Below are 13249 nucleotides of genomic sequence, written 5' to 3' on the forward strand. Positions count from 1 at the left end.
CAAGAATTTTTCCAAATACTTCATCAAGTTTCAAATTTAGGATTTCAAGTCTGAAACACATCAAACGGCGTCCGACTTTAACCAAACTTTACAAAAACATCTTAAATCATATATAAGACCTGTACCGGGCGCCGGAACCAAGATACGGGCCTGATACCAACACGTTCTAATCAAATTTCGTTTCAATTTTCCTTAACAATTTCAGAAAAATAATTTCCTTTAAAAATTCATTTCTCCTGCTCGGGACCTCGGAATTCGATTCCGGACATACGTCCAAGTCCCATATTTTTCTACGGACCCTCCGGGACCGTCAAATAACTGGTCTGGGTCCGTTTACCCAAAATGTTGACCGAAGTCAAATTTATTCATTTTAAACTCAAAATTTCATCTTTTTTCACAGAATTTCATATTTAACATTCCGGCTACGCGCTCGGACTGCGCACGCAACTCGAAGAGACTCTAAATGAGGTTTTCAAAGCCTCAAAAGTACAAAATGCAATTAAAAGCAAGTGATGACCCTTTGGGTCGTCACAAACTGTAATCAATTTATCGTTCTTTAATTAATTGTAATCGGTTCAACAATCGTGACCGTCTCAATAAACTAAATCGGGGATCCATGCGTATGTTGCTATTCAAAGCAACTACTCCAATATTGTTATCCTCGTATTAACACGTATAAATCTGCATCAACAAATAAGCAAACTCCGCCATCTTTGACTGAAGTTAATGAGGATTCGTAATAATCAACATCGTTTGCCCACATTAACAACCTGATTAATTCTTTCCTAATTGAGACATATACCGATAAAAAATTTAAACTTATTTTGTTTCAGTTGAACATATAACGCCTAAATTCTGAATATGCCCATTAATTTTAACATTACTTGGGTTATATAATTGATGTATCGTATCGTACTTCTATTAGCCTTCGTTGATACTGTGGTTCGTCTCTCTCGCTCTTATATATATATATATATATATATATATATATATATATATATATATATATATTTGAAATAAATGTGAATTATTACCTTAACAAATAAATTTATCTAAAGAGCATTATAATGTCTTGGCCATCTTGAGTACCAAAGACTAGGGGTGTACAAAGAAAATTGATAAACCGCACCAAATCGATAATTCGAGTCAAACCGGGGGAAAAATCCGATTGTGGTTTGGTATTGAGAAAAATCGATGGTTTGGTTTGATTTTAACTAAAAAATAAAAAATCGAAATCAAACCAACCCGACATTACATTTATACAATTTTCAAAAATATTTTATACATATAAATATTTATTATAATGAAATTTAAATATTTATTAAACTTTTTTTGCAGTTTTATCTTTTAATGTATTATTTCAAGTTTGGACTTAACATTCAAGAAAAATTTTACAGCCCATAAATGAAGTAACTCAAACAAAGCTCAAATCAATACTAATGCTAACAAAAGAGATTCAATTCAACACTCGGAATGACAATAGTGTTGGATATCTATTTTTTAATTTTAAATGCATAACTTAGTTTATCTTTTTCTTTAGTGCTTAGTTATGTAAGTAATAGTACTTATTAACTATACTTATTTTAGAATGGCATATATAGTATTTTTAGATTATGTTAATTTTTATTATGGCTTATTAATTAGCAATATTTGCTTTATGCAATTTTATTATCTTTGTTATTGAATATTTTAGTATAATACTATGACTTATCTCATATTATTGTGTTATTTTCTTGAAAAATATATTATATAGTTGTATCTTACCAGGACTAAAGAAATATTTGAATCACAAGTTATATATTTTGTGATATGAAGACTTTAACGGGAAAAAACCTGAAAACTCGAAAAAATCGAAAAACACGGGAAAAAACGAGATTGAAAAATCCGACATCATTAATTTGATTTGGTAATTAAAAATTCTGAACTAACCCGACCTATGTATACCCTTACAAAAGAGTCAAAGACACAAGACCTCAGAAAAGACTAGTTAAAAAACCGAAGTACAAAAATCTCACATCTATGTGCTCTTTTAGGGCCCTTAAGCATATTTACTCTCTCTTTAATCCTTGTTTGTATATGTTGTATTGCAAAATTACTATGTACACTACAACGTCTAAATATCCTCCAATTCCTAGCAGCCTAAATCCGATAAACACCAACCCTGTCACAGAGACAGCAGCTAGCATTGTCATTTACTATCCCTGTTTTTTAGCATTAATCTATCTTTATCCTTAACATTAATACATTATAATATATTGAAACTCTTTGTACATAGGTACTAAATTTGATAAAAATAAAGTATAATTGAATTTTTTTTAGAAAAACATAGAGTTCTCTAGAATGTTCTAGTGTAGTACCCTTGATATTTATCTAATAGACACATCTAGATATCCTAGAATGTTGTGGAAAGATAAGATTATCTAGTAGACATATCTAGATATTCTAGAGTGTTGTTAGAAGATAAGGTTATCTAGAATCTTCCTTGTACATTATCTAGAATTATATCTAGAATCATCTATAGTCTTGTTAATTTATAATGAAGCAAAAATCAAGAAAGCCTTCTTTCCTAAATAAAGTTCTCCTCTCCAAAACTTTCCTTCTCTTTTGAAAACTTCCTCTTCCTTAGTTGAATCCTCCAATCTTAGTTAACGATCTTGGCTAGCAGAAGGTTTCCAAATAATACTTTTATTTTGATATTTTCTACATGGTATTAGAGTCATAGTTGGCTTCTAGATATATTTGCAAGGTCGGATTAGTGGTTGATTCAACGAATTTCTCTAAATGAATTTGGGTGGTCGTGCTAATGGAATGGGAATGGAGTTATTGAGTCAGTCCAACTACAAGGTATGGAGACTTGTATGGAGTCATACCTTGTTGATGAGCATTTGTGGGAAGTTGTTAGTGGGAGTAACACAAGTCCTCCTACTGACGCACCGGAAAATAGCAATGCGCGTGAGAAGTAGAAGCAGATTAATGCCAAAGCGGAGTTTACCTTAAAGAGGTCTATCTCTCCCAACTAATTTGATCATATTATAAGGTATAAATCAGCTCATGAAATATGAAGGACCTTGGATCAGCTGTTCAACAAGAAGGATGAAGATCGGCTATAGAGTTTGGAGAATGAGTTAGCTAACACCACTCAAGGTAATCTCTCCATCACCGAGTATTTTTTGAAGGTTAAAAATCTGTGTTCCAAAATTTCTCTATTAAATCCAGACGAGGCTATCTCTGAAGCACGAATAAGAAGAATTTTTATTCATGGTTTAAAGGCAGAATATATTCCCTTTGTTACATCGATTCAAAGATGGGTTCAACAACCATCATTGGAAGAATTTGAGAATTTGATGTCGTTACATGAACTACTAGCCAAACAGATGGCTGGTGTATCTATCAAAGAAGGAGAAGGAAATGCTCTTGTCGTCGAGAAGAGGAACTTTAAAGGGAAATCAAGAGACAACATTCAATTTCGATCCTCAAGTGGTTCAAGCTCGCTAGGAAAGAAGGGGAAGTCTTCCAGCAACGGTAAAAAGTCTTTAAAATTTAATTGTTGTGGGAAATTCAGACACATAAAAAGATATTGTCGAGCCAAAGAGAGAAATATGACTCAAATCAAGAAAGTTGTTGAAGAAGAAGAAAAAGAAGAAGACTAGGAAAAGTGCTTTACAGTGGAGACTCGAGCAATAAATGCCATGGTTTTCATAAATTTTGAAAGAGACTGGATCGTGAATTCAGGATGTGGGCACCATCTCACAGGAGATTAACCAAATTCTTCACCTTTTGCGAATACAACAGACATGATATCATTGTTATAGTAGATAATACAGTCCATAATGTGGTTTAAAGAAGACACTGTTGTGATTAACGAGAAGCAAAAAGATACTATCACCCTCAACAGTGTCTTTATGTTCCAGGTTTGAAGAAAAATCTATTTTCAGGTTCAAATGTTGTAGATGCTGGAACTATTTGCTATTTAGCCCATGTGATGTGGAGTTCCTCCGAAATATCAAGGTGCTCAAGGCAGATATCATTCACTCAGGTAAGAGAGTTAACGATTTAAATGTCTTATCTGCCTCTAATTCATATATTGAGAAGATAAGTAGCAATGATAACACAGATCTTTGGCATGCTAGACTTGGACATCTTAGCATGGATAAATTAAAAGCCAAGATAAAATTGAATCTAGTAAAAGAATTTCTAACTTAAGAAATTTTGGTGGAGGAGAGGTTAGTGAAGGATGTCAATATGGAAAGGCACATTGTCTTCCATTTTATAGATCCTTGTCAAGGTGCAATGCCCCAGTAGAACTTATTCACAGTGACTTGATGGAGCTAACGAGAACTCCTTCATTCTCAGGCTGTTCTTATATGCTAATTTTTATTGATGATTTTACTAGATTCACTTAGGTTTATTTTGTGAAGCACAAGTCAGAAGTTTTCAACAAGTTTGTGGAGTTCAAAGAAATAGTTGAAGGCAAACTCTATTCCAAAGTAAGGCGACTGTGAACTAATAATGGCGGTGAGTTCATTTCAGATGAGTTTCTTTCTTTTTGTCGCTAGCATGGCATTAAAAGAGAACTCACATGCGCTGATACGCTTCAACAAAATGGAGTGGATGAAAGGAAGATCCGACACTTAAATGAGACATGTAAGAATTGGCTTCATGCCAAGAATTTACCAAGAGCTTTATGGGCTGAAGGCATGAAATGTGCAGCGTATGTGATTAACAGGATGTTGTTTTCTCTAAACAATATGAAGTCTCCCTATGAATTAATGTTTGTAGAAAAGCCTAGCGTTAAACATCTCATGACGTTTTGGCTCTATTTGTTGTGTTCGCATTCCGGATTCTCAACGAAGCAAGTTGATGCCAAGGCAAGGAAATGCATCTTTGTCTGATATGATGAAAGAAAAAAGGGATGAAAGTGCATGAATCCTAAAACTCATCTCTTTGTTGTTTCAAGGGATGTCATATTCGATGAAGTCTCTTTGTAATATGGAGTTGCGCAAGAAGGGGCAAGTTATAAACCTTTGAACCCTGAAGTAGGGTTGTTCATAAAAATTCGAAAAATTGAACCAAACCAAAAACCGAACCAAACCGACCAAAAAACCGATATGTTTGATTTGGTTTTGGTTTTGAATTTTAAAAATAGGTCAAATTTGGTTTGGTTTTAGTTTTAATAAAAAAAATAACCGAACCAAACTCACTATAAAAGTAGCTATTTAAATTTCTATGTATATTTTTATATAAAGTTTCTAAAATTATATAGTACATATTAGTCATTTATATTTTTAATGTAGTTTTTTGCTATTATAATAATCTAATTCTTTGCCTTCACATTCTACTGATTGGCAATTTTCTTTTTCTAAGTACAAGAATTTATTTCACTTTAAGAATAATCGATTTTTAATTGAGTACTTAAATTATGCATCACTATTTGATTCAATTATCATCAGTATATCTTGATAAATGATAAATTTCTCAAAGAGCAATTGATTTGATAGTGTTACATTAAAAATGTTGCCACCAGAATATGCATTTGGTAGTGTATGTCTTATATTTAAGAAAAAAATTAATAAATAATAAAAAAAACGAAAAATCGACAAAAATCGAATCAATAAAAAACAAACCTAATCAATAAAAATCTGACTTATTTGGTTTGGCTTGGTTTCAATATTTGAAAAACCGACTTACTTGGTTTGGTTTATTTTTAGGGAAAACCTGACCCAAACTGAAACATGAACACCTCTACCCTGAAGCATCAAATTTGCCCATCACAAGTACTTCTTTAGATAATACAATTGTCGAGGATCTAAGAGAAAGGGGGAGCCCGAATACTCGACATGAAACTCAATAAGGAGATGATTCAAGTGTTTCAGGAAGGCCAAAAAGAACTATTGTCAAGCCATCTCGTATTTTAGAGATGAAAACTCTGTCAGCACATACTCATGTTTCTTTGCATGATCAATTGAAGAACTTTCAATCATTAGGGAAGAAAGTGGAGCCAGAAATATAGTGCTGAGATCTTCACCAAAACACGTCCTAAAGAATCAGTTGAGTTATATGATAGCTTCCAAAAAATCACTTTGAGGGGGAGTGTGAGAAATATAAATAAAGTTGATTTTTTGAAAAAACATAAATTTCTCTTGAATGTCCTAGTGTAGTATTTTTTATATTTATCTAGTAGATACATCTAGATGTTCTATAATATTGTGAGAGGACAAGGTTATCTAGTAGACATATATAGATATTTTAGAGTATTGTTAGAAAATAAGGTTAGCTTGAATCTTCATTGTACATTATCTAGAATCATATCTAGAATCATCCATAGACAAGAATAAATAGGGGGTGTCTTGTTCATTTGTAATGAAGCAAAAATCAAGAAAGTCTTCTTTCCTAAATAAAGTTTTCCTCTCCAAAACTTTCCTTCTCTTTTGAAAGATTCTTCTTCCTTAGTTGAATCCTCCAATCTTAGTTAACAATTTTGGGCTAGCAGATGTCACGATCCAAATCTACCATGTCGTGATGGCGCCTATCGGGGAACTAGGCAAGCCGACTCTTTTACCAAAACAGCCCGATATTTCAATTTAAAGATTACTTCAAGCTATTTAAATAATAAAACTTTATAAGATAAATCTGAATAACAAAGTGCGGAAGGAAAAGCCCGACATCGGGGTGTCACTAGTCATGAGCATCTATTAAGAACTGCCCGATAATACTAAGACTACTATAATCTAGAAGCCAACTAATAACATCTGTAGGAAGATAAGAGGGAGAAGAGCAGGGCTGCGATCGCCATGCAGCTACCTTGCTAACTCCAACTAATCCGCGACGGATGAAATCAACACTTACTAGCACGTCCAGCAACCCTTGGATCTGCACACAAGGTGCAGGGAGTAATGTGAGTACGCCAACTCAGTAAGTAATAAAGGTAAATAAAGACTGATCAGTAGTGACGAGCAATAAAATATATACAATTCATATCATGAAATCTCAGTAGATTACAACAAGTTTTTAAAATCAGGGTTTTGAATCAATTCAGCTCATTTAAATCCAGTTTCAGTAAAACCCTTTAAAACATCTTTCAATAGTTTTCAAACGAAGTGATAAAACAATGAGTAAAAATGATGAAAACATAATCAGCCCCTTAGGCAAAACTCACTCGTGTATAGACCCTCGGGCAACATAAATCATAAAAATCCAATCGGGCAAACATCACTCATATACAGCCCATCGGGCAACATGAATCATAAACAGCCCCTCGGGCAAACATCACTATCACTTATATACAGCCCCTCGGGCATACCTCACAATCACTCGTTAACAGCTCCTCGACACAACATGAATCAAGAACATCCCCTCGGGCAAATATCATATTACTCACTCAGGGTACCCGTGCTCACTGGGGGTGTACAGACTCTAGAGGGACTCCTTCAGCCCAAGGCTATAATCCACACGGATAACTCACGTGCTGCACGGACAACTCACGTGCTATAGTATCAATATTAGAATCTGCACGGACAACTCACGTGCTACACGGACAACTCATGTGCTATACTCTCAATATCCTCGCAATTACAGGCCCTCGACCTCGCTTAGTCATAAACCACTCAAGCCACTCGGGCTATCAGTAAAATCAGGGTGCTCAGCCCAAAATAACATTTTATATGCATCAAAATGGGTAATAAAGACTGAGTTTATGAAATCAGTAAACACAACATGACTTAGTATAGATCTTAAATCAAAACAGTGAGAAGATAATAATAAAAGACCTCTAAGGTCCAAACAGTTTTGGCACAAGGCCCCAAATATGGCATTCAACCCAATTTATAGTAGTTCTTTCTAAAGCACATAAATATCAAATATTTTTCAATCAAATACGCAACTTAATAGTTGCTATGGGACAGACCAAGTCACAATCCCCAACGGTGCACGCCCACACGCTTGTCACCTAGCATGTGTGTCACCTCAAAGTAGTAAAACAATGTGAAATTCGGGGTTCTATACCCTCAGAACTAGATTTACAATCATTACTTGCCTCAAACCGGTCAAATCCCTACTCTGCGATGCTCTTGCCCCTCGACTTGGCCTCCAATCACTTCGAATCTATTCACAACCATAACAATACCATCAATATACGCTAATGGAATAAATTCCACAAGAAAATCTATCAAATTAGGCACAAATCCCGAAATCTTCTCAAACCCAGCCCCGAGCCCATATCTCGGAATCCGACAAAAATCACAAAACTAGAAAGCTCTTTCACTCACGAGTCTATACATAACAAATTCATCAAAATCTGACCTCAAATGATCCCTCAAATCCTCAACTCAAACTCTTAAATTTCCAAGCCCTAACCCCTCAATTTCATCTCAAAATTCTTTTAGTTACATGCTTAAACAACTGAAAATTACCATAGTCACGAGTATTGAGTTCAAGTAGCCTACCTCCACAAAAAACCCCTTGATTCACTCTTCAAAACCCTTCACTCTCAATCCGAACAAGAATGATGGAAAATAACCCAAATTTCGCGAAGTCTCCAATTTATAGGTTCTGCCCAGCAAAACCGCATCTGCGGTCCCATTCCCGCATCTGCGGGACCGCACCTGCAAAAACCTTTCCGCTTCTGCAGAATTTTATTAAAACTCCATTTTCGCTTCTACGATATCCTGACCACATCTGCGGTCATCGCAGATGCGGGGACCAAGCTACACCTGCGATCCCATTTGCGCACCTGCGCCTCATACCCACTTCTGCGGACCTCGCACCTACGGTTCCCACTCCGCAGGTGCGGTTAAGATAGAATCAGCAGCTTCAACTGCATTACCAAATTTTCAAACTCTCCGATAACCATCCAAAATCATCCCGAGGCCCTCGAGACCTCAACCAAAAAAACCAACAAGTTACATATCAATATTCAAACTTAGTCGAACCTTCAGAATACTCAAAAAAACATCAAAACACCAAATCAGCCTCGGATTCAAGCCTAAGAACTCCTAAACTTCTGAATTCCGCAAACAATGACGAAACCTACCAAACCTTGTCCGAATGACCTGAATTTTTTTACACACGTTACAAATAACACCACGACCTACCCCAATTTCTGAAACTCCATTCCAACCCCGATATGCCGACCAAAAATCGCCAAATTTTCAATTTCGCCAATTCAAGCCTAATTCCACCACGGGCCTCCAAATCACATTCCAGACGCGCTCCCAAGTCCAAAATCACCTAACGGAGATAACCAAATCATGAAAATCCAAATCCGAGATCGAACACTAAAAGGTCAAAACTTGGTCAAACCTTTCAAATTTAAAACTTCAAGCTGAGAATTATTCTTCCATATCTGTTCTGATTAACCTAAAAACCAAAACCGACGATTTACATAAGCCATAATACATCACACGAGGCTAGTCATGCCCGAGAACTGGTGAGCAAAGTATAGATGCTCAAAAACAACCGGTCGGATCGTTACAGCAGAAGGTTTCCAAATAATACTTTTCTTCTGTTATTCTTTACACTTAAAGTTGTAGGTTTTGTGCACAAAGAATTAAAAATTAATCTGTAACGATCCGACCGGTCATTTTGAGATCTAGCGCGTCGTTCAGCAGTTTGGGGCCATAAGTAGCTTCACTTCAGGTATTATGACTTGTACACATGGTCGAAATTGAATTCTGGGGAATTCAGAGTTGATTTGGAAAGGGAATTCTCATTTCGGAAGATTTAAGTTGAAAGAATTAACTAAAATTGGATTTCAGAGTAAACGACCTCGGAATCGGGATCTAGAGGTTTTAGTAGGTTCATATGATGATTTTGGACTTGGGTATATGCCCGGATCAGGTTTTGGATGACCCGGGAGCGTTTTGGCACCTATTGTGGAAGTTAGCATTTTGGAAGAAATTTCATAAGTTTGGGTTGAAGTGCATTTTAGTGTTATCGATGTCCGTTTGGGATTCTGAGCCTAGGAGTAGCTCCGTATGGTGATTCTGGAGTTGGGAGCGCGATCAAAAGTGAATTCAGAGGTCCGTAGGTCATTTTGAAGGCATTTGGCTAAAGATAGAAATTTGAAGGTTTTTGAGAAGGTTGACCGAGAGTTTGACTTTTTGATATCAGGGTCGAATTCCAATTCCGAAAGTTAGAGTAGGTCCGTAATGTCGAATATGACTTGTGTGCAAAATTTAAGGTCAATCGGACAAGATTTGACGGATTTCGGCATCGAATGTGAAAGTTTGAAATTTCAAAGTTCATAAATTTTGTATTGGAGTATGATTCATGATTTCGACGTTATTTGAGGCCTCGAGCGAGTTTGTATCATGTTTTGGGACTTGTTTGTATAATTGGTTAAGGTCCCGAGGGCATCGGGTGAACTTCGAAAGGTTAACGGAATGAATTTCGGATAAAAGAGTTGCTGAAATTTTCTGCAGAAGGCTGTTTTGACAGCAACTACTGCAATCGTGGAGCTAGATTTGGAAGCTTATATCTTGAATTTTATAAGGAATCTAAAAATGTGCAAAACATAAGAGTTGTTTCTCTTGCATTCTAGTTTCCAGAAAGATAAACCATTCATGCTTTGGATATTTTATTAGAAAGTTATGGTCGATTGAAGATGGCTGGTGGAGAAGTTTTGACAGAATTCTCTGATACATGGGGCCGACTTTAGAAGCTCATATCTCGGAATGTATAAAGCGTTATATGGTGTGCAACCTACCAAATAAAAGATCTTCGAGTCTAGTTTCTAAATCTTCAAACCGTTTGTCATTTGAATATTTTCACAAGGAGTTATGGGCGTTTTAACAGAAGGTGTACAGCAGGGGAAAATTGTAATAGGATGTACAACCTGCACAGCGCAAGGTATAAATCGATGAAGCCTGGGCAGATTGTTTTAAACACGAGTTTTGGCCCATTTCTTTCATTTCATTTATTTGGCTTGGGCGATTTTGGAGCTTTTTGAGAGGATTTGAAGAAGGATTCAAGAGATAACACTTGGAGGTAAGATTTTTGAACAAAATACTCGATTTTTGTGTAAATTCTACCTAATTAATCAAGGAAATTAAGACTAAAATTGAGGAATTAGGGCTTGAATTTGGAGAGTGTAAATTGGGGATTTGAAGGGGTAATTGAGGTCCAATTTTGAGGTTCTTGGTATGTATAGACTCGTGAGAGGATAAGGAATCTATTGATGTAAAATTTATCAGAGTCCGAGGCGTGGGCCCGGGGGCCGGGTTTGAGCAATTTCCAGATTTTTTATGTAAATTGGATATTTTCTAGTGGGCTTTGTTCCCTTAGTGTAATTTAATGGTTATGTACTGATTATGGCTATATTTGGAGCACCCAGAGGTCAATTCGTGAGGGCAAAGGCATCGCGGGCTAGAGTTTGGACCGGATCGAGGTAAGTTATGATTGTAAATACTTTCCTGAGGGTTTGAAACCCTAGATTTCACCTCGTTGTGCTATTTTGAGGTGACGCACATGCTAGATGACGAGCGTGAAGTCGTGCACCGTTGGGGATTATGATATGGTCTGTCCCGTACGACTGTCAAGTCGCGTATTTGATTAGAAATCCTATGATATTCTATATTTTAGAGATTGATATTATATTTTGGGTTGTATGCCATGTTTGGGGCCTTGTGCCGACCTGTTGAGACCCTTAGGGGAATTTTCACTACTTTTCCTCACTCTATTTGTTTTGAAAGCATATCCTTAGTCATGTTTTACCTGTTATCGTTTAAATCTGGTTTTGTCACTTTACTTCTTAAAATGTGAAAACTGTTTGGGCTGAGTTCCCTGATTTACTGATGGCCCGAGCGATTGTGAGGTTGATGACTGAGATAAATCAAGGGTCTGATTGTGAGGTTGATGACTGAGATAGACTGAGAGTCTGATTGTGAGATTAATGACTGAGAGAGGTTGAGGGCCTGGTTGTGAGGATTATATAGTTGTGGATCGGGATGCAATATATATATATATATATACATATATATATATATATATATATATATATATATATATATATATATATATATATATATATATATATATATATATATATATATATATATATATGTGTGTGTGTGTGTGTGTGTGTGTGTGTGTGTGTGTGTGTGTGTGCGATATGTTGGATCGGGCTGCACGCCGCAACGATATAGCGCTTGGGCTATAGGAGCCCCTCCGGAGTCTGCACACCCCTAGTGAGCACCGTCGACGAGATATATGGATGGGGCTGCATGCCGCAGCGATATATGGATCGATCTGCGCTCCGCAGCGGTTACTATATGGTACCTATTGAGTGTGAGTGTTGAGTGTGAACGCTGACCGGTAAGAGTGAGTCATGAGTGACTGAGAGGCTTGCCAGAGGGGCTATAGATATACATGTACATGAGTGATACTTTGCCTGAGGAGCCTGTTAATGAACTTAATATTTTTCACTCCTCCTTAAAGTGAGTTTTATCGAATATATTGATTTAATTATTGCTTTCACTCATCTTTAGACCGAGCCTCTATTGAAAATGTTGAGCAAACGCTTTAAATAACTTTCATTCAAACTAAAGTTTTTAAGTTATGAAATGGGTATAAATTTCTATTTTGCCGAGGGGTTGTATACAAACTATGTTTTGCCTGAGGAGCCGATTATGATTTTCATCACTTCCACTATAAATATAAATATTTCACTAAACCCATATTGAAAAGGTTAGAAAGATAAAATTTTAAAGGATTTTACCGAAGTTGGGAGTTTAACGAAATGATTTGAATGGTTTCCTGATTTGGGAGCATGTTGTAATCATTGTGGTGCTATTACGTGGTTGACGTGTTTCTTACTGCTCATTCTTTATTTACTCTTATTACTTACTGGGTTAAAGTACTCACATCACTCCCTGCACCTCGTGTGCAGATTCAGGTATTTCGGAACCCGGTAGCGGGTGTTGATTGCTCAGAGGCGGAATCATCGGAGTTAGCAAGGTGGATGCACGACGTTCACAATACTGCTTTCCTTCCTCTCATTTTCATTACTGTATTTAGCATATTTTTAGACTCTGGTTGTATTCGGACCTTGGTAAATGCTCATGACTAGTGACACCCCGATGTCGGGCTTGTGTAATTATTCCGCACTTTTCTTTTAAATTTCATTATGAGAACTATTGTTTATAAATGATATAAAAATAACTTTTATTGGAAAAATGGTTGATTTGGGAGTTCCATCGGCTGGCCTAGTTTCACGATAGGCGCCATCACGACCGGGTCGGTTTTGGGTCGTGAC

Source organism: Nicotiana tabacum, chromosome 11 (assembly GCF_000715075.1).
Source record: "Nicotiana tabacum cultivar K326 chromosome 11, ASM71507v2, whole genome shotgun sequence".
In the NCBI taxonomy this organism is placed as follows: domain Eukaryota; kingdom Viridiplantae; phylum Streptophyta; class Magnoliopsida; order Solanales; family Solanaceae; genus Nicotiana; species Nicotiana tabacum.